General features: G+C 48.9%; 1 protein-coding gene across 1 annotated transcript in view; it reads left to right on the top strand.

Moving 5' to 3' along the window:
- The window catches only part of TMEM67 (transmembrane protein 67), a 125808-nt gene that overhangs the window by 73131 nt on the left and 34174 nt on the right, over positions 1–18503 (top strand). The window lies entirely within an intron of this gene.

Raw genomic sequence — 18503 nt, forward strand, 5'->3', positions numbered from 1 at the left:
AATATGTTGTTACGGGCCTGTTGCTGGGTCATGAGTAGCCTCTCTTGAACCCACTTCCCGACCTCTGACCCTCAAGCCGATGAGCCATGGATAACTCCACAACCTGACAACAAATGCACCATTTCTTCCAGAAAATTGTTGAAATTAAAAAATATTTTGGTATCCACATATTTATTTATTTAGTTTGCAGTGGAACAAAACAAAAAAAAGCTTTAAAATATATTAAATCTTAGCTTATTCCACACAGAAATCCTAAAATAGCCCAGACAATATTATTGGCACCTTTTAGAAGTTGTTAGAAATAATTAGATTTCAAGCAGGTGATTCTCCTTTACTTGGAAGTGAACTCACCTATGGTGAGTTGCAGATGCCTGCAATATAAATATCACTCATTCCACCAGTTTTAATAGAGAAAAGGAGTCTTTCTGCTGTTTTGTGTCACTGTGTGCACCGCAATGAGCGTGGAGAAAAGAAAGAAAACCAGAGAATTGTATGAGGAGGTCAGACATAAGAGTGTAGCCAAGCATAGACAATCTCAAGGCTGGCTACAAGTCCATCTCCAGAGAACTTGATGTTCCTTTGTCCACTGCATACAATATTATCAGGAATTTTAAGGCACATGGCACTGTAGGCAACCTCCTGTGGACACATCTCTCATCATGAATGTCCTGTGGACAGATGAGACCAACTTAGAGCGTTTTTGTAAAGCACATCATCTCTATGTTTACAGAAAACAAAATGAAGGTTTCAAAGAAAAGAACACCTTCCCTACAGTCAAACTTGGAGGAGGTTCAGTGAAGTTTTGGGGTTGTTGTGCTGCCTCTGGTACTGGGTGCTTTGAATGTGTGTATGGCATGATGAAATCAGGAGATTACCAAGGTATTTTGGAGCGCAATGTTCAACCCAGTGTCAGAAAGCTGGCTCTCCGTCGAAGGTCATTGGTCTTGCAGCAGGACAGTGACCCCAATCACACTTCAAAAAGCACCCAGAAATGGTTCAAGACAAAACGCTGGACTGCTCTGAAGTGGCCAACAATGAGTCCAGATCTCAATCCCATTGAACACCTGTGGGAAGATCTGAAAAAAACAGCAGTTGGGAGGGAGAAAGCACCCTTCAAATCTGGGACAAGTGGAGCAGTATGCACAAGAAGAGTGGGATAAACTGCCAGTAGAGAGGTGTAGGGAGCTCATTCATGGCTATAGGAAGCGCTTGGCTGCAGTTATTTTGTCCAAAGGCATGCTACCAAATATTAAGTCTCGGGTATCAATAGTTTTGTCAATGCCATTTATTTTTATTTTATGATATAATATATTAAGTTCTGAATCAAAAACAAAGGTTCTGTAATATTAACAGTGAAATAAAGAATTGTGGAGACCAAAAACTTGTCAATTTCCACTTCTTTTTAGGGAAAATTGTGAGTCATTTGAACAAAATATTTTTGGCCACGACTGTAGTTACCTCAGATAAGGACCATGGTCTTGGCTCCCCACCTTTATCTATTTATTACATACGGCTGAGCAAAACATTTAGTGGCATGCCAGCTAGACAAGTACAGCGAATCAGTGGGGTGCAACCTCCCGTCTATTTGTTACACGCTATGTCTAACCAATGAATGAAAGGGACAATTGAGCAGGTTGGAAACAACATATCTTGTATTACCAGGCATTTATTTACAATAGAATGTAGTGTCTGTTGTGTAAAACCAATCAGGTCCACACAACTTTAGTCCAACGGGTTGGTTTAATTGCATTTAGATCATAACATCATCCTGTAAAGTAGAAAATACAATAAGTATACGATGTGACATCTCATGGGTCCATTCATATCATTCAATGCAAGCAAGCTGGATAATCTATGCAGGCGTACCGTTAGCGAGTCTACCAGATGTAACATGTCACAGGAGAAGTCCCGGAGCACCGTTCGCAGCAGCGGGTCTTATTACGAATACGATTTCACTACATTCTCCCCCCCGTCAGAATTATACGGCAGCGCGGCTAAAGCGAGTGAGCGTCAGCACGAATAGGGTGCGGAACATCAGTCGACCCAACCGTATCGGGCCGGGCGGCGAATTTCTCTGCCAGCACGCGTCTGAAATTCCCCGGGTACGGCATCACGTATCCCTGTGTCCTTGGCGTCAGAGGCGCCAACAGGGTCGGGTGATGAAGGGGGTAACTCCAAGTCGTCGGGCCCAGGTAGTCTCGGCGAGGGGAGGGTCGGTAGACTTTCGGCGATGGGAGCGTCGGGAGAGGCCATAGTCTCATAGATGGGTTCGACCGGTTCGTCCGATTCCCTACTTAGGTCGTCGACCCCGCAAGGGGCAAGGTGACGGACGGAGACAGTAGTCTCACGGCCATCAGTCGTCATCACACGAGCATGCTCAGGATTAGCCTGGAGAATCTGCACTTTGTCCACTAGGGGGTCGTACTTGCTCGCGCGAACCGCCCATTTAAGGTAGGCCGGCCCGGGCCCAGCGAGCCAACTGGGCAAAGACCGTATACACCCCGAGCTCCTGGGGTGGTGGAAAAGTCGCTCGTGGGGAGTTTGGTTGGTTGCCGTACTCAGGAGAGCCCTGATCGAGTTCAACGCCGCAGGTAGCGACCAAGCCCATTTATCGAGGCCCCGGCCGAGGGTCCGGAGGTGGAGCATGACGGCCCTCCAGATAATCCCGTTGAAGCGTTCGATCTGCCCATTAGCCTGGGGTCTGTACGGCGTGGTGTAACTAGACGCAATGTTATTTTGGAGCAGATAGCCGCGCACCTCCTGAGACAAGAAGACCGCACCCCGGTCGGTATGGACATAGGCCGGGTAACCGAACATTGAGAACAAGTTCTGTAAGCATCGCATCACCGTGGCAGCAGTCATGTCCGCGCACGTATAAGCAAAGGGGAATCGCGAGTACTCATCTACGATAGTGAGCAGATAGCGAGAGCCGCTCGACACCGGCAATGGGCCCTTGAAATCCATCGCCAAGTGTTCCCACGGGCGTGTAGCCTTCACCAGAGTCCCCATGGGAGGGTTATAGAAACGCGGTTTGATTTCCGCGCAGATAGCGCAGTCGCGACAGATACGGCGGATATCGTCAATCGAGTATGGGAGATTCCCACTCCGCACAAAATGAGCGAAACGCGTTATGCCGGGATGGCCCGCAGTGGCATGCAGCACCCGTAGGCCCTCCAAAGAGGTGATACCGGCACATGTAGCTGGCCGTGATAAGGCATCGGCGGCCTGGTTATCCTTCCCCGGGCGATATTTGATGGTGTAACAGAAGTCGGCGAGTTCGATACGCCAGCGAGTGATTTTCTTGTTCTTAATGCGCTGGGCGTGTAAGGTGTCATACATGAACGCAACGCTTTGCTGGTCCGTGATGATTTGGAAGCTCCGCCCGAGTAAGTACGGGCGCCATCGCCGAATAGACTCGACGATCGCATACGCTTCCTTTTCAACGGACGAGTGTCTCCGCTCAGCGGTGGTAAGAGTCCGAGAAAAGAAAGCCACGGGACGCCCGCCTTGGGAGAGGGTCGCCGCGATGGCCTGATCCGAGGCGTCACTTTCGAGGACGAACGAGCCGCTCTCGTCGATTGTCGCCACGGCGGCTCGGGCAATGTCGGCCTTAAGGCCGTCAAAGGCCGTCAATGTGGCCGGACTCAGGGGGAAGGTGTCGCAGGCCACAAGGGGGCGAAGTTTCACGGAGAAACTTTGCACCCATTTGGAGTAATGGGCGAACAGCCCAAGGGCGCGCTTCAGGGACGCCCGATCGCAGGGAGGGGCCATGTCGAGCAAAGGTCGCAGACGCTCCTTATCCAGAGCGACAGAGCCATGGGTCACGGTGTACTCCAGAAGATCTATCGTGCGTAGGGAGTATTGGCACTTATCCTCGTTCATAGTTAAGTGATACCGCTGCGCGACCTCAAGGAAGCGCTTCAGATTAGCATCATGGTGCCCTTGGTCATATCCACAAACCGTAAGATTATCGAGGTAGACGAAAACATCGGTTAAGTGCTCCCGCGCAACGGGGTCATCCATGGCCCTCTGGAAACAAGCGACCCCGTTCGTTACCCCAAAAGGCAGTCGCGTAAATTGGTACAACCGCTGCCCCCGACTCAAATGCGGTATAGATACGATCCGCCCTAGAGATAGGGATCTGGTGGTACGCACTACGGAGATCGAGAGTGCTATAGACCGAATACTGGGACACCTGTTGCACTAGCGCGTCCATCCCCGGAAGGGGGTAGGCATCCAGCTGTGTAAAGCGGTTAATCGTTTGGGAATAGTCGATTACCATGCGTCTGCGATGGGCCTCGCTGCGCACCACCAAGACCTGGGCGCGCCACGGCGACCTACCAGGTTCTATGATGCCGTCTTTCAAGAGCTGAGCCGTTTCGTCCGCAATGAATTGCATGTCAGCGCGAGAGTAGCGTCGGGATTTTACCGCGACAGGGGTGCAGTCGGAGGTTAGATTGGGGAACAGCGAAAGCGGCTGGACGTCCATTTGCGCTAGGGCGCACACCGCAAGCGCGTCGTCCGCCCCCACAACAAGAGTGTCAGGCCCACCAAACTCCATTACCAGACGTCCATGCAGCTTAAGAAAATCATGTCCTAACAGAATATCAGCACATAATGCGGGTAAAACCATAAGGTGTACATCAGGGAAAACCCGTCCCTTTAGCACGAGTTTCAATCGGCATTCCCCCTTCGTGCTGAGTCGAAGCCCCTGGGAAGCCATGAAGATCCATCTCGTAGACCTCCAGATCTGCCATCCATGCCTGAGCACAAGTCGCTGGTCGATAAAACTATCCGTAGATCCTGTATCCACCAAGGCCCGAACACAATGGCCTTCGACCATGAGGGGAATAAGGGCTTGAGCCAGGCCAGACGAGGCTGCTGGGAGCGGGACTGAGCCCCCCGATTGGGTCGGACCAGCCTCGCGGGTGGATCCTACGCCAGCAGCAGTTTTGCGGTCGTGGCCGGAGTCTGTGTTGACCATGGGGAATCCATTATCGTCATCAGAGGGCTTTCCCAAGCATTCCAGTGTTTCGCGATTCAAAAACTGACAATTCTGACGGGAAAAGGCCTCCGTAGTATTTGAAATCGCCTTTTGACACTTTTGGCAGAAAAAGGCTTCCGTAGTATTCGAAATCGCCTTTTGACATTTTTGGCAGCAAAAGGCCTCCGTAGTCTTTGAAATCTCCTTTGTCGGGGCGTGGGCCGCCGTTAGCTCGTGGACGACTCGAGGAGAACGTTCCGCTGGGGCTTGGCGTGGCTTCAAAGCCCCTTGCGTGGCCCGGAGTTTGGTCAAGGACACGTCCTTTGTGCCCAATGGAGGATGAGACGATGGTGGCTTTTCGGTGACGCCCGCCAAGGACGTCTGAGCGCCCAGGGGCCCGCAGAGAGGGGCCCTCCCCTTCGAAGTCGGGTAAGGCGCCGGGTGTCGGGCTCGGCTCGCGGGCTCCGCAATGAGCCCATTCAAGGTCGCCGCGCCCGCGCGACCGCGACCGCGCGAGTCAATGAGCCGCGAGCCGCGTGCCGTTTTCCTGCACACTTTCGCGTAATGACCCTTTTGCGAGCACAAATGGCATATAGCGTCTCGTGCCGGATACACGACCCGGGCATGACGTGCCCCCCACAGAAAAAGCATGCAGCCCCGCGTAAGGCCTTGGGTCTGGTCGTAACGGCAGCCGTCAGGGCTGGGTCTTCCTCCGGAGCATCCCGGAGTTCAGCGAGCGGATCCGCGTCCTCGGCGGTAGCACTCTCTGGCCGGGCGTGTAGTGTGGTGCCCGCCACGAGGCGCGTGCGATCATAGGTGTTCGATTGCATCCGCGCTTCGGTGTATACTGTCCCTTGCTCGAGTGCCGTAGCGAAGGTCAGGTCGGTCTTCTCCAAGAGTTTGAGCCTTAGTTCCTGGGAGGAGACCCCTGCAACGAAGGCATCTAAAAGACGATCATCCTGAGCCTGTGCGGGAGTCCGTGGCTCCCTGACGCTGTCCAGCAAAAGCTGCCGGAGCTCCTGGGCGTAGTGGTCCATCGCCTCGTTGGGTTGCTGACGTCGCGTTTGCAGCAAATATCGTGCATACACCGGGCTTTTTTCCTTTATGTACAGCCGTTTGAGCTCCGCGATGGAAAGGTCATACGTCGCGCATTGAGCGATAGCGTTGTATACCCGGTAGTCGATTTTTGAATGGAGAGTTGCTAGCTTCGCGGCAGCCGTTGGAGCGGTCTCAGGCTCATCAAAAAGATTCTCCAATTGTCTGAGCCAGTGCTTCAGCTGCAAGCCTCCATCCGGGGCTTGCGGGTCGGCGCTGAATACGGACACCGTCAGCGTCTTGTTGCCAGCCATGTCTGTAGATCTTAAATGCAATTAAGTGTTGTGTAAAACCAATCAGATCCACACAACTTTAGTCCAACGGGTTGGTTTAATTGCATTTAGATCATAACATCATCCTGTAAAGTAGAAAATACAATAAGTATACGATGTGACATCTCATGGGTCCATTCATATCATTCAATGCAAGCAAGCTGGATAATCTATGCAGGCGTACCGTTAGCGAGTCTACCAGATGTAACATGTCACAGGAGAAGTCCCGGAGCACCGTTCGCAGCAGCGGGTCTTATAGTCACGCCCCTAGCGGTGTCAACGAGCAGCGAGCATCACCCCGGGTTCAGTACGAATACGATTTCACTACAGTGTCACATAAGAAAGTCTTACCCCTAGCACTCAAAAGAACCCCTTATATAACCGGCCTCAAATTAAATACAGACAGGCTCCACATTCATCCAGGGACATTAGCGGAAAAAGGGACAGAAAGAAAGCAGTCAGGGCATGTTGGTGGCCCCTTCCTCACCCATACGTGAGCAGGCTTAGCCCCCGTGGGTTCCAACGAGGTGTCGATGCAGGTGGGTGAGAGATAGTTAGGTCCAAAACTTCAAGTCCGTGACCATTTTCTGGCTAGTAAGGTTTGACGATTGATTTGACTTCTATTGACATTTTATAACAAAAATAGCCTCTATGTCCCTCCCAAAAATCCCGGCATTTTTCGCCAGAGGCCCGAATCCAAGATGACCGCCGGCACTATCTTGAAAAATTAAGTTTTGAACCAGAACACCTAGAATCACGTACAAAGACACTTTTTTGGGTAATTTGACCACGAGGATTCCGAATCTGACATTAGTTTGACGTTATGACATTATTTTGACCCAGAAATCCAAGATGGCCACCATCCAGTAGAGCAAAAATGCAACTTTTGTACTTAAACATGTTAAAGAAACTACCTCCATAAGGATATCTTGCAGTAAAGTAATTGATGATTGCATGACAAGTAAACTCATTACACTTCAAAATAAGCTATTTTTAATAGCTGTGACTTGAACAGTTTTCAAATGAAGTAATTAATCAATATGACCTTTAATTATATGATTAGTCCGAATCAGAGCATTCTGCTTCACTAGAATCTGAATCATCAGATTCCGATGAATCTCCCCGCCTTTGTACATCATAATCTCGCTCCTCATTCCCCTCCTGGCTCTCATCTTCCTCACTCTCTTCAGCTGGCCCTGGTGCAGGTAGATGTGTCGGGAGAGCAGGTTGCGTGTGGCGGACAGGGCGACAGCGACCACCCACCAGCTCCCAGCCATGTCCGAGTGGCGAGGGGTGGTGTTTCTTGGAGGGATGACGCACAAGATATGCCAAGTAGTTTGCTCGGAGGCAGTGTTGGCGTAGGCTGTCTGCATCTGGAGGGAGACGGATAAATGATTTGTTTTTCAGTGTCTTCCACTTTGCTGCACGGGCCTCAGCCATGGTGCTACTCTTTTCGTCGCCATAGATGACATGTCGTGTGAACTGGAAGAGCTCCTCTAGCACCTCCGCCTCAAGGTCAAGGCTATCTCCACACAGCGAGAGCTGCCGTCGAGCCACAGGGCTCTTCGCCACCCGGTCATACACAAACTTCTTACGCTTGCCATAGAAGCCTGAGTTGGCATCACAGCCTGTCATACAGTGCAGCTGCACAATACAGTCTGCCATCTCGTCATTAACCAGGCCATGACATAAGATAGTCTCCTTCTTCCTCTTGATACAGAGCTTTCCGGGCAGCTGCTGCGAGATGACTGCTGCCGCGACATAGGCATCGGTATCAGCGGTATCAATGACAACAGGGCCACTGTAGCCTGATTCACGCAGAACTGCGTAAGCAGAAAAGAGGACAGTATCAGCCTCAGACTGGTCAAAGCTGTAGTTCTCCATTGGTTGCTGGGTTGACAAATTGGTGCAGTGGGAGCCAACAGAGTAGACAATCTCTGCATCAACACTCTCTGCAAGGTCTGTCAGGTAGGTGCATATCAGCTTTTGCATCCGCCCCTTGTTGCTGACGCTACATAGAAGTGTTTTGAATGCTTGGGCAGAAGGGAAGGGGTCATTCAATTTCATGTAGGTGTTGGGTATATGTGCCTTACCCTGTACCCGCAGGTCTCGCTCGTCATCTTTAGTAGAGTATGCTGTGTCATATGGGTCATTCACACAGAAGATACATTCAGCATCACCATGGCGGGCAAGGATGATGGAAGACACCTTGTGGACATAGTCTGACCACTTGTATGGGGTGCCATGTTGCGTCTGTCGATCCTCTGCTGATGGAGTTGCCATCCTCCAAATCATGCCCATGTCGATGAGAGCGGTGTAGGGTTCCTGCAGATCTACAGATTGCAGAGAGAGTTTCTGGATGAGCTTACTCTTCTGTGTCTTCCTGTATGTTCCGTTGGAGTTGAATAAAGCCACACACTCCTCAACAACACGATGTTCCAGCAACTCAGTGAGGTCCACAAGATGACTGACCTCAACCAGGTTGATCACTGCCTTGAGAGCATTCTGCTCCATTTCAGCAGCTCTCGTTTTGAGTTCCTCCCTGGGCTTCTCCGTGTCTGGCATCTTGGCAAATGTCAAGCGTTTACTCAGAGGGACAGGTGCATGAAGGGAGGAATTCTTACTGAATACCCGCTCCTGCAAGAAGCTGGTCAACTTTTCCTCCCCTGCAGCATGGGCAGAATTGAAGTCCACAACGAGCTCATTAGAGGCAGGCATGGCTGACTGTATGGTGCGGAGTGTGGGTGAGGATGGGTCGAATGGAAAGGAGTCAAACTCATGTATGCAGGCTACCAGGTCCTGCACGCACTGCTCATCTTCTCGCATTCGTTTTGGGCCACATTCAATGTGCTTCCTCTTGGCTTTTTTTCGGTTGGCCAGGGCATTATGAGCCACCCGGATCTGGGCTACATTGTTCACATTTCTGGAGTGCACCAGCAGCTGCTTCTCATTCTTGAGGATGGAGAGCCAGCCAGACTTCATTTTGCTGCCCTTGTTCATGGTGCATTCGATCCACATGTCCCAGGCCATGTTGGAGTAGGGGTTGCCTGTGATGGACTGAGCGAAGTCAGTACGAAGGAAGGTGACCAGATCAGCAGGGAGATTTGTCAGCATTGCCCAGAAGTCAGATAGCCACCTCCCGTACCTATTGTTGTCGTACGCTACCATCCATGGCAGCATGGCGCGCAGAGAGCTGACGTACTCGTCCCAGTTACAGATATGGACTGCGTGGACATTCTGCATTAGTGCATCTGTCATGGACAGGAAGTCCCTCCAGTAGTCTGCCATGTCACTGGCCTCCACATGGATGAATAAGTTAGTGATAAGGCTGTCCAGGTCAGCATCCTCCTCCAGTGCTGCATGAGCAGCAGCACGGGATTCTTGGGAAAGACTAGTATCTCTCAGAAACTCGAGGTTCTCCCTCGTCTCATCAGCCAGGCAGGGCACGAGCCTCTCCTGCACCAGCTGACTCATGAGCGCCTCATACATAAGCCTCAAGCAACGCAGCCCCCTTTTGTAATGCTTGCCTTTCAGCGCACGATCAACGGAGCCCTCGGCAATAACTCCTGCTGCCACGAGTACATCTCCTAACTCACTCCCGTTGTAGCGCTTGTATATAGCACTCATCATCACACACTGTGTATGGAAGGGACCTAGAAAGGGCACAATGTCATGGTATTTCTTTAGGTTCTCGGCCTTGAGCAGGGTAAGTACACGGGATGATCTCCCACTAAGAAGGCGAAAGGCATGTGCTTGGTGGCAATGATGATAGAAAGCTTGTCCATGATGTCATTCACAACTGACTTGTTGGGCGGTTGATTGTAGGACATATGAAAATAAGCCTTGCTCTTCCCTTGCTCCGCATTTAAACCAGCATAAAACCCATTGTATGAAGGGATAGCCTGCTCAGCTGCATCAGAGCGTTCACCATCCACGTCCACACGAGCAAGGGCATGAAAAATGCTCCGCTTGCACTGATGCTTTGTACTTGATGAGAACATAGTGGGCTTTGGCCGGATGGGAGGCTCCCCACGTTTTATCGTCCTATACGGCTTAACTACCTGCATCTCAGATGCCTTCTCAGTTAGTGCCTGTGACACAGTCTTTGCGTCTGTGATGCGTGTTTGCTCATCCTGGATGTTAGCCTCATAATCCGGTACAAGACGTTCTAGACGCTGCAGAAACATCCAGTTACAGCGGTGTGCAGTACCCCCTCCTGTCAACGTGTCGTTGGTAAAGTCATCATTGGCAATGATACTAATGCTTGGTTCTCCCTCAGCGATCTCATCAGGACAGATCAAACATCGCTCGAGGTCATGCATGGTCCAGAGGTCACGTAGGAGAAGCACGTTCGGGTAGCTGATCCCCATGCCCAGCTTGTAGTAAGAGTCAATAAGCTCCTTGCTGCGAGTCATCCCATGAAGGGTGACGGTGGCATTGATGGCGGTAGTGGTGGGTCGCTTTGTAATGTACTGCATGATGAGAGAGGTGAGAGAGAGTGTGCTGGGAGACAGATCTACCTCCTTCTTCCCCTGCAAAGCAGATAGCAGCTGCACCATGAGAGGCGAGAGCTCTTCCTCCTCTTCTAGCTCCTCGACTCTTGGCGGCCATGGGATGGGTTTGATTGACTTGACATCATCCTTGAGCCACTTAGCCACATTGTGCACCAGTTGTTCACTGCCAACACCGATGGCGGAGAGTGCTGCTTCAACATATGAACCACCCCCAGACGTGTCATAGACTAGGTCACTCTGGTTTCTCTGAGGGCGGGAGTGGAAGCCGATCTTGCCCTCAAACTCCCGGGTCAGGATATCTTTGATAAAGGATGACTTGATGCTGGATGTTGAGAAGCCATACCGAGATATGATAGAGCTGTAGTCTTTGAGGAGGCTCTGTAGTGACCTTAGCTCACGTTCCTCAAAGATAACTGTTCTGATGTGGTCAAAGAAGATAGTCTGAGCCTCACGGAGATTGACATTGTGCATGCGTGGGAGTTTGTCATCTTCACTCATTTTCTGGTAACTACGCACATATTTCAACCAGCATTTGTTGTGATATCTGATCTCAATCGCATATGGGTCATCAGCTGCATAATCGATCACACAGTTGATTCTGTCTCGCATGCTCTGATCTTCGAGGACCACCGTGTGACTCTTGAACGTTGCCCATGCATTATCATACGAAATCAGGGACAGCTTTGATTCTGGGTGCTTTGCCGACTCCGGTTTACAGCACCAGACACATTTTGTTTTTTCATGTATCAGCCCTTCTACACTTGATCGCAGCCGCTTGGCAGGTGGAGAAGCAGCCGGGGGGAAAGCCTCAGACATGGATGAAGACTGAGATTGGCATTCCTTGACTTCTCGTTTTTTCTGTCTTGTCTTGGCCTGCTCCAGTTTATTAGCATTCCATAAGGTCAGCCTACATTTATGGACACATTGTCTGCCGGGACCATTATCCCAATTGACTGTTGCATAAACGTCTCCGAACTTGTCAAGACCGCTCCATAACAGGGCTTTTTTCTTGAGATTTTCCCAACTCTCAACGGAGGTAACGACATCAGTGGCTTCATTGCAAAGCTCGCCACACTGGAGGACACACGGAACGGTGGACATTCTCTTGACAGCTATCTTCTGAATACTGCGCTTCTCAGTGCCGTCTCATTCGCTCGTATACTCCCTGGAAAGACAGAAATAAGTATATGACATTACACACACAGACAAATAAAAAACAAGAAAATAGCAATTCACTAATCAGGACCTCAATTCCGTGGCCAGTATAGATTTAGCCAAAATAATGTGTTAATTCATGATCATATGTTCTCCCATTTAAAAGTTGCATTTTCGCTCTACTGGATGGTGGCCATCTTGGATTTCTGGGTCAAAATAATGTCATAACGTCAAACTAATGTCAGATTCGGAATCCTCGTGGTCAAATTACCCAAAAAAGTGTCTTTGTACGTGATTCTAGGTGTTCTGGTTCAAAACTTAATTTTTCAAGATAGTGCCGGCGGTCATCTTGGATTCGGGCCTCTGGCGAAAAATGCCGGGATTTTTGGGAGGGACATAGAGGCTATTTTTATTATAAAATGTCAATAGAAGTCAAATCAATCGTCAAACCTTACTAGCCAGAAAATGGTCACGGAATTGAAGTTTTGGACCTAACTAAGATGCAGGTGGGAGGTGCACTGTCGTGCAGTATCATTAGTCCTTGAGCCAACCGGCCATATTTTGAAGTGAATGCTCCGGCGGGGGGAGTAATTCTCATTATGATTTTCCATTAGACCAATGTCTCAAGTGTCAGAAAAGGTGTGATGGACATCTGAGAACGGTAGCTTAGTGCCCGGATGGACGCCATCTTTGAAACCACCCAGCTCGAAAATGCCCATTTGGTGGGGTACATTGTTGCACGTGTATCTGGACTTCTATACTAGCTATCGATGTGCGGTTGACGACTAAATATACGTCCGATGTGTACCGTCTAAATAAAAAATAATATGAAGCATTTTGTTTTAGATTAATTATTATAAAAATCAATTATCGAAAAAAAATCATATATTTTTCAATATTTTATTATTAGACTTGTACTTTTTTTAGTGAAACAACACTGGTATGATTTTCCAAATTATGCATTGTGCTACACCGTTTATCTGTCTATAAAAATAACTCAAAAACTAAAACATATCATCCACCACGAGTTTACACAAAAAATATATGAAAAGGCATGCACTTTCCACAAACCGAAACTATGTCAGTTGGAATTTCCCGCCGATAATCAACCCACAGAACCCAGTGCCGAAAGTGACGTCAGTCTATTCTATATCTATATTCTATATTCTATATCTCAGTCTGAGATTTGTTGCGGTGACCTGATTAATTTCTGAGGGGGGGGGGGGGGGGGTGGGTGGCTTAAGAACTAAAAGTGAACATGTTAGATGGCGCCACATACAACTCTATTATAGAGTTGTATTGTGGCGCCATCTAACATGTTCACTGACTTGGATGAGTATGTCTATGTAAGCTGGCGAGCTTTTCGGATATCGGAGTAATCTAACGTCAGTCTTTTTGTTCTTTCAGCTGAGATGGCCGGTGTCGAGGCGAAACGGGCGAAGATTGAACCTGAGTCCGGAACGTGCATCCTGTGCAGCAAGAAGTCGCCACTCTCTGAACTAAGCAAGGCAGCGGGCAACAGTTCTTGGAAGACATTGTGTGACGCAGCCGCAGTTAGAAACTTTTATCCAATTCTAAAGCTAGTCCAAGAAGGCGCAGTTGAACTTCCTAATATTCCAATATTATACCATAGGGCTTGTAGATCAGACTTCACTCACAAAAACCACCTAGCTACTTTGACCAATGCAGCTAGAAGTTCTTCAGTTGATACTGGCGATGCGGCGCGACGGCGATCATCACGGGAAGAGACAGGATCAACTTCAACGGTCTACGATGATAAATGCATTTTTTGCCAGCGTGCTTCAAAATTCATAAAAGGCAGTCGTACCCGTGAAACAGTTGTCTTGGCTGTTGAACTTCGAGCAGATAAGACAATAAGAGATGCTGCGACAGCTCGCAATGATGAGAGAGTTTTGGCATTGACTACACGAGATATGGTTGCAGCTGAGGCTCACTACCACTTCTCCTGCTATAGAAACTACACACGGCCCCAAAAACCTCAAGTAGAAACTGACATTGAAGATAATATCGAGAAAAAAGAAATGATACGATGTATATTCAATTTCATTCGCACTGACTTGTTCTTGAACCCGAGGATTGTTCCAATAGTTGATGTTGCAACAGATATCCTGTCTTCAGATACATTTTCAGTTGATGTTCGTGACTCCATCAAGAAGAATCTGCAGCGCACATTACAAAGAGAGTTTGGAGAATCGCTCATCTTCTTCAATGTGAAACACCGTGTATACTTGATGCCCGATAATCTGACAAAGCGAGAGATTGCTGCAGAGTGCGTAAACCTGAAAGCAGAAGTGAAAGCATTTGAACGAACGGACGGTGAAAGTAACATTGTGCGTGCAGCTACTTCACTGCGACACCAGATCAAAGATGCTCATTACAATGAACGTTGGCCGCCTCAGCCAGCAGAACTCACTTCAGATTACGTGAAGATACCAGATTCTCTTCGTGTATTTCTGCATACTTTGATTTGCGGGAGTGGGGGTAGCTCTGCGCGTGCCGACACACTGGTATGGTCGATGGCTCAAGATATCATCAATGCTGTACACCGGGGTACCATCAGAACATCGAAGCATGTCCTACTTCCGTGGGTCATGAAAACGCTCACCGGTAATACAGAGGTCATCAGAATATTGAATCGACTCGGGCACGGATGTTCGTACACAGTTCTGGAAGAAATCGAGACAGCGCTATGCATACACAAATTAGCAAGTGTGGAGAAAGATACAGTACCACTTCCGTCACATGTGCACCCTTCGGTCCCGACTGTATTAGCATTCGATAACATCGATAGGCTAGAGGAATCGCTGAGTGGTGGCGGAACATCGCATCGCGTCAACGGTATCATCGTCCAACCGAAGTCGCAGTCGTGTTTGCCGCCCCAACCTCCATCGGCAGTATCCAAAGCAGATAAGAAGCGATCTATCCCGTCATCCAGCGATTTAGTTCCAATATACAGCGGTGGGAAACGAGAGGGCCCACCTGCAATCAAGCCTGCAGATCTTTCTGACACTCTTGCAGGCGCAACATCCCTTGCGCAGCGCCGAAATCACGTATGGATTATGACTCGCATGCTGGAACCATGCGACCAGACAATCAGTTCGTGGACTGGTTTCAACATCATGACTAGAGATCGTGTTCAGGTGACGGAAGATGTAGTTGGCTACCTGCCGACTATAAACGCGCCTGCCACAGATATGGCAACAGTGCAAGAAATCCTCAGAGAAGCTCTGAACATCATGTCATCACTTCAGCTTGAGCGTATACCGGTGGTGCTAGACCAGGCACTATTTGCTAAGGCGACCGAAATAGCATGGAAAGATGTCGATCGATATGGAAGAATCGTGCTCATGATGGGGAACTTCCATACCATCTGTAACTTCATGTCGAGCATTGGGAAAATGTTTGGAGATGCAGGCCTTCGGGATGTAGCTGTTGAGTCAGGAGTAATCGCTGAAGGTTCCATCAACAGGGTTCTGGAAGGCAAGCAATACAACCGTGCTGTGCGTCTCCACAAGTTGATGTACGAGGCACTAATGCGCATCATTTGGAAGGGCTTCCAGGTGTGGATAGAAAGCAATCATCCTGACAAGGAACCCCAGATTCGAAGCACTGACCTCAAAATTCGCAGCATCAAGGAGGATGTTTGCCACGAGACTCTCGCTGCTGCTCTCGATGATGATTCATGTGTACAGAGCTTTGACATGTTCGCGAAATACCTACATTTTCTGCGAACCAAACATGGAGACCTGGCTCGCTTCTGGATGATGTATATTGATATGGTAGAGACCCTGCTGGGGTTGATTCGTGCGGATAGAGAAGGCGACTGGATGCTTCACTTGGCTTGTGTCAGAAGAGTGATCCCTTGGTGTTTCGCAATGAACAAGGTGAACTATGCTAGATATCTACCAGTGTACTATGCACAGATGACGCAACTCCACGAAACATGCCCCGAGTTGTACAGGCATTTCAATCAAGGCTACTTCTCCGTACAGCTTAGACCAGGGAATCCATTTGCCAGAATCGCTGTTGATCAGACAACAGAAGAAACAGTAAACAAAGATACGCAAACAGCTGGAGGAACACGAGGTTTTAGTCTTCGACAAGGGGCTGTGTCACGATACTATCTAACTGCAGAAAATCGGGCTACTGCACTGAGGCAACTACGAGAAACTATCCTTGTGAATGGCAGCGACACATCTCACGCCAAGCACCCTGACTTGTCTACTTCTCGCATCAAACGTGATGAGTCTGGCGTCACAGCTATCTGTGATCTACTGGAAAATGACTGGACCAATCCATTCGCCGATGATCCGTCATGTCTTCTCAGTATATCTACCGGAGCGGCTGCGAGGGAGGACGTTTCTAATGACCTACTCAACACCCTGCAAAAGGGGGAAGCGGCGTATCAAAGCTTCCAGAAACGTCTTGAAGAGGGAACAGGCTTTCATGACACATTGAACAAGCTAAACTTGAAGACCTTTGGTAAGATCAAGCAGAAAGTTGTGAAGGGCACAAACAAGGAGATCGTCCTGAGAGCTGACAGACAACTGTTTGCCACCATGATACTCATCGCCAAGACAAGGAACCTCGACATGCAACTTGTCCTTTGTCACCCACTAGGGCCGTTACCATGGTCTTTGGCAAACGTTGATGGGTCAATGAAAAAAACGAACAAAGCTGCACTTGCGAAACACATGGAAGGTCTTGTGGAACCAGCCGAGAACGTTGACAAGCGAAGTGCAACAATAATTGATGCGATGGCTCTCATACAAAAGATGCATGGCGAGAACGACACGTTCGAAGAACTATCTGACCGCATCCTTGCTGCAGCGCTTCACGCTGGTCAAGGCAGTGAGCGCATCGATGTTGTCTTTGACACATACACAGAAGAATCCATCAAAGCAGCTGAGCGTGTGAACCGCGGTTCAAATGAAGGCATCAGTTTCAGCGAGATCAGACCCGCACACAAAATCATGAACTGGCGGCGTCTCCTTGCTTGCAGCCAGACAAAGGAGAAACTGGTTGTGTTTCTGGCGGAGTCGTGGAAACATGAAACAAATCGCGAAAAGCTAGGCAACAGAACACTGTATGTCACCTGTGGTGAAAAATGTCTGGTACTGACCCGCGATAGGTGGAAGTTGGTGCAAGCACTCGAATGTAGCCACGAGGAAGCAGACACGCGTATGTTTCTCCACGCAAAGCACGCCGCTACCCACTACAAGACGATCATCTTAGTGGCAGATGACACCGACGTTCTGATCATCAGTCTTCATCTCAGCAGAACCATCGATAGTCAGCTCTTCATCAGAGGAGGAACAAAGGTTCGAGTCAGAATGATCGACGTTGGAAAGTTGGCTGTGGTATTGGGGTCTGGAGTTTGCAGTGCATTGCCAGGGCTTCATGCATGGAGCGGGTGTGACACTGTGAGTGCTCTGGCTAGCCAAGGAAAGATAAAGGCTTTGAAGCTTGTGCAAGCGAATGAGCTGTATCTTCAAGCATTCACAGATCTGGGATCTTCGTGGAATGTACCAACAGACGTCTTCAATAGCATTCAGGCCTTCACGTGTCAGCTGTACGCCAAGAACACGAAGATCGTCGGTGTTAATTCGCTCCGTTATCACATGTTCTGTGCAAAGAAGGGCCAGATCGAATCTGGACAATTGCCGCCTTGTGAAGACTCCTTGATGCAGCATACGCTTAGGGCCAACTATCAGGCGGCTATCTGGCGACGCAGCCTTGAAAACCTACCAGACGTCCCAACACCATCAGCAGGACATGGTTGGGAACTCGATGATGGCGGTTCGCTCACAATCCGATGGATGGCGGGTCTACCAGCTCCAGATGTCGTCTTGAATCTCATCTCATGCACATGCAGAAGGACGTGTCGACCGTCAGATTGCTCCTGCATACTGAATGGGTTGAAGTGCACTGTTGTGTGTAAGCTGCAGGGATGCTCCAACATGGTGCAGGATGATGCTATCGTGGCTCAGGATGCCAATGACTCTGATGGCGACTCTGATGATTAACTTTGTGTGCACTGTATATTGTATAGCATATGTTGTTCTCTATTATAATGCAGGCCAAATTGCCTGAAAATCTTTATAGACAGATAAACGGTTTAGCAAAATGTATAATTTGGAAGATCATACCGGTGTTATTTGACTAAAACATGACATGTTCAATGATACCTCCGCTTGCTTATTAGGAATATACATCGTATGGTGTTAAAATCAGCTCCATACGTCTTTCCAAACTCTAGTAATGAATAATTAATATAATTGGCGGCCATTTTGAAATCCAAGATGGCCACCAAAGTGCAGATTTCCTATGTAACAATTTCCGCCTGCTTATTAGATATCGTATGGTGTTAAAATCCTCTCCGTACGACATTCCTAACTTGCGTTATCGTCAGAATAGATAATGCCAGCGGCGGCCTAAGTCATTTTATGCCTCTTTACATTT

The sequence above is a fragment of the Myxine glutinosa genome, chromosome 2, assembly GCF_964187855.1.
Source record: "Myxine glutinosa chromosome 2, kmMyxGlut1.1, whole genome shotgun sequence".
NCBI classification, from domain to species: domain Eukaryota; kingdom Metazoa; phylum Chordata; class Myxini; order Myxiniformes; family Myxinidae; genus Myxine; species Myxine glutinosa.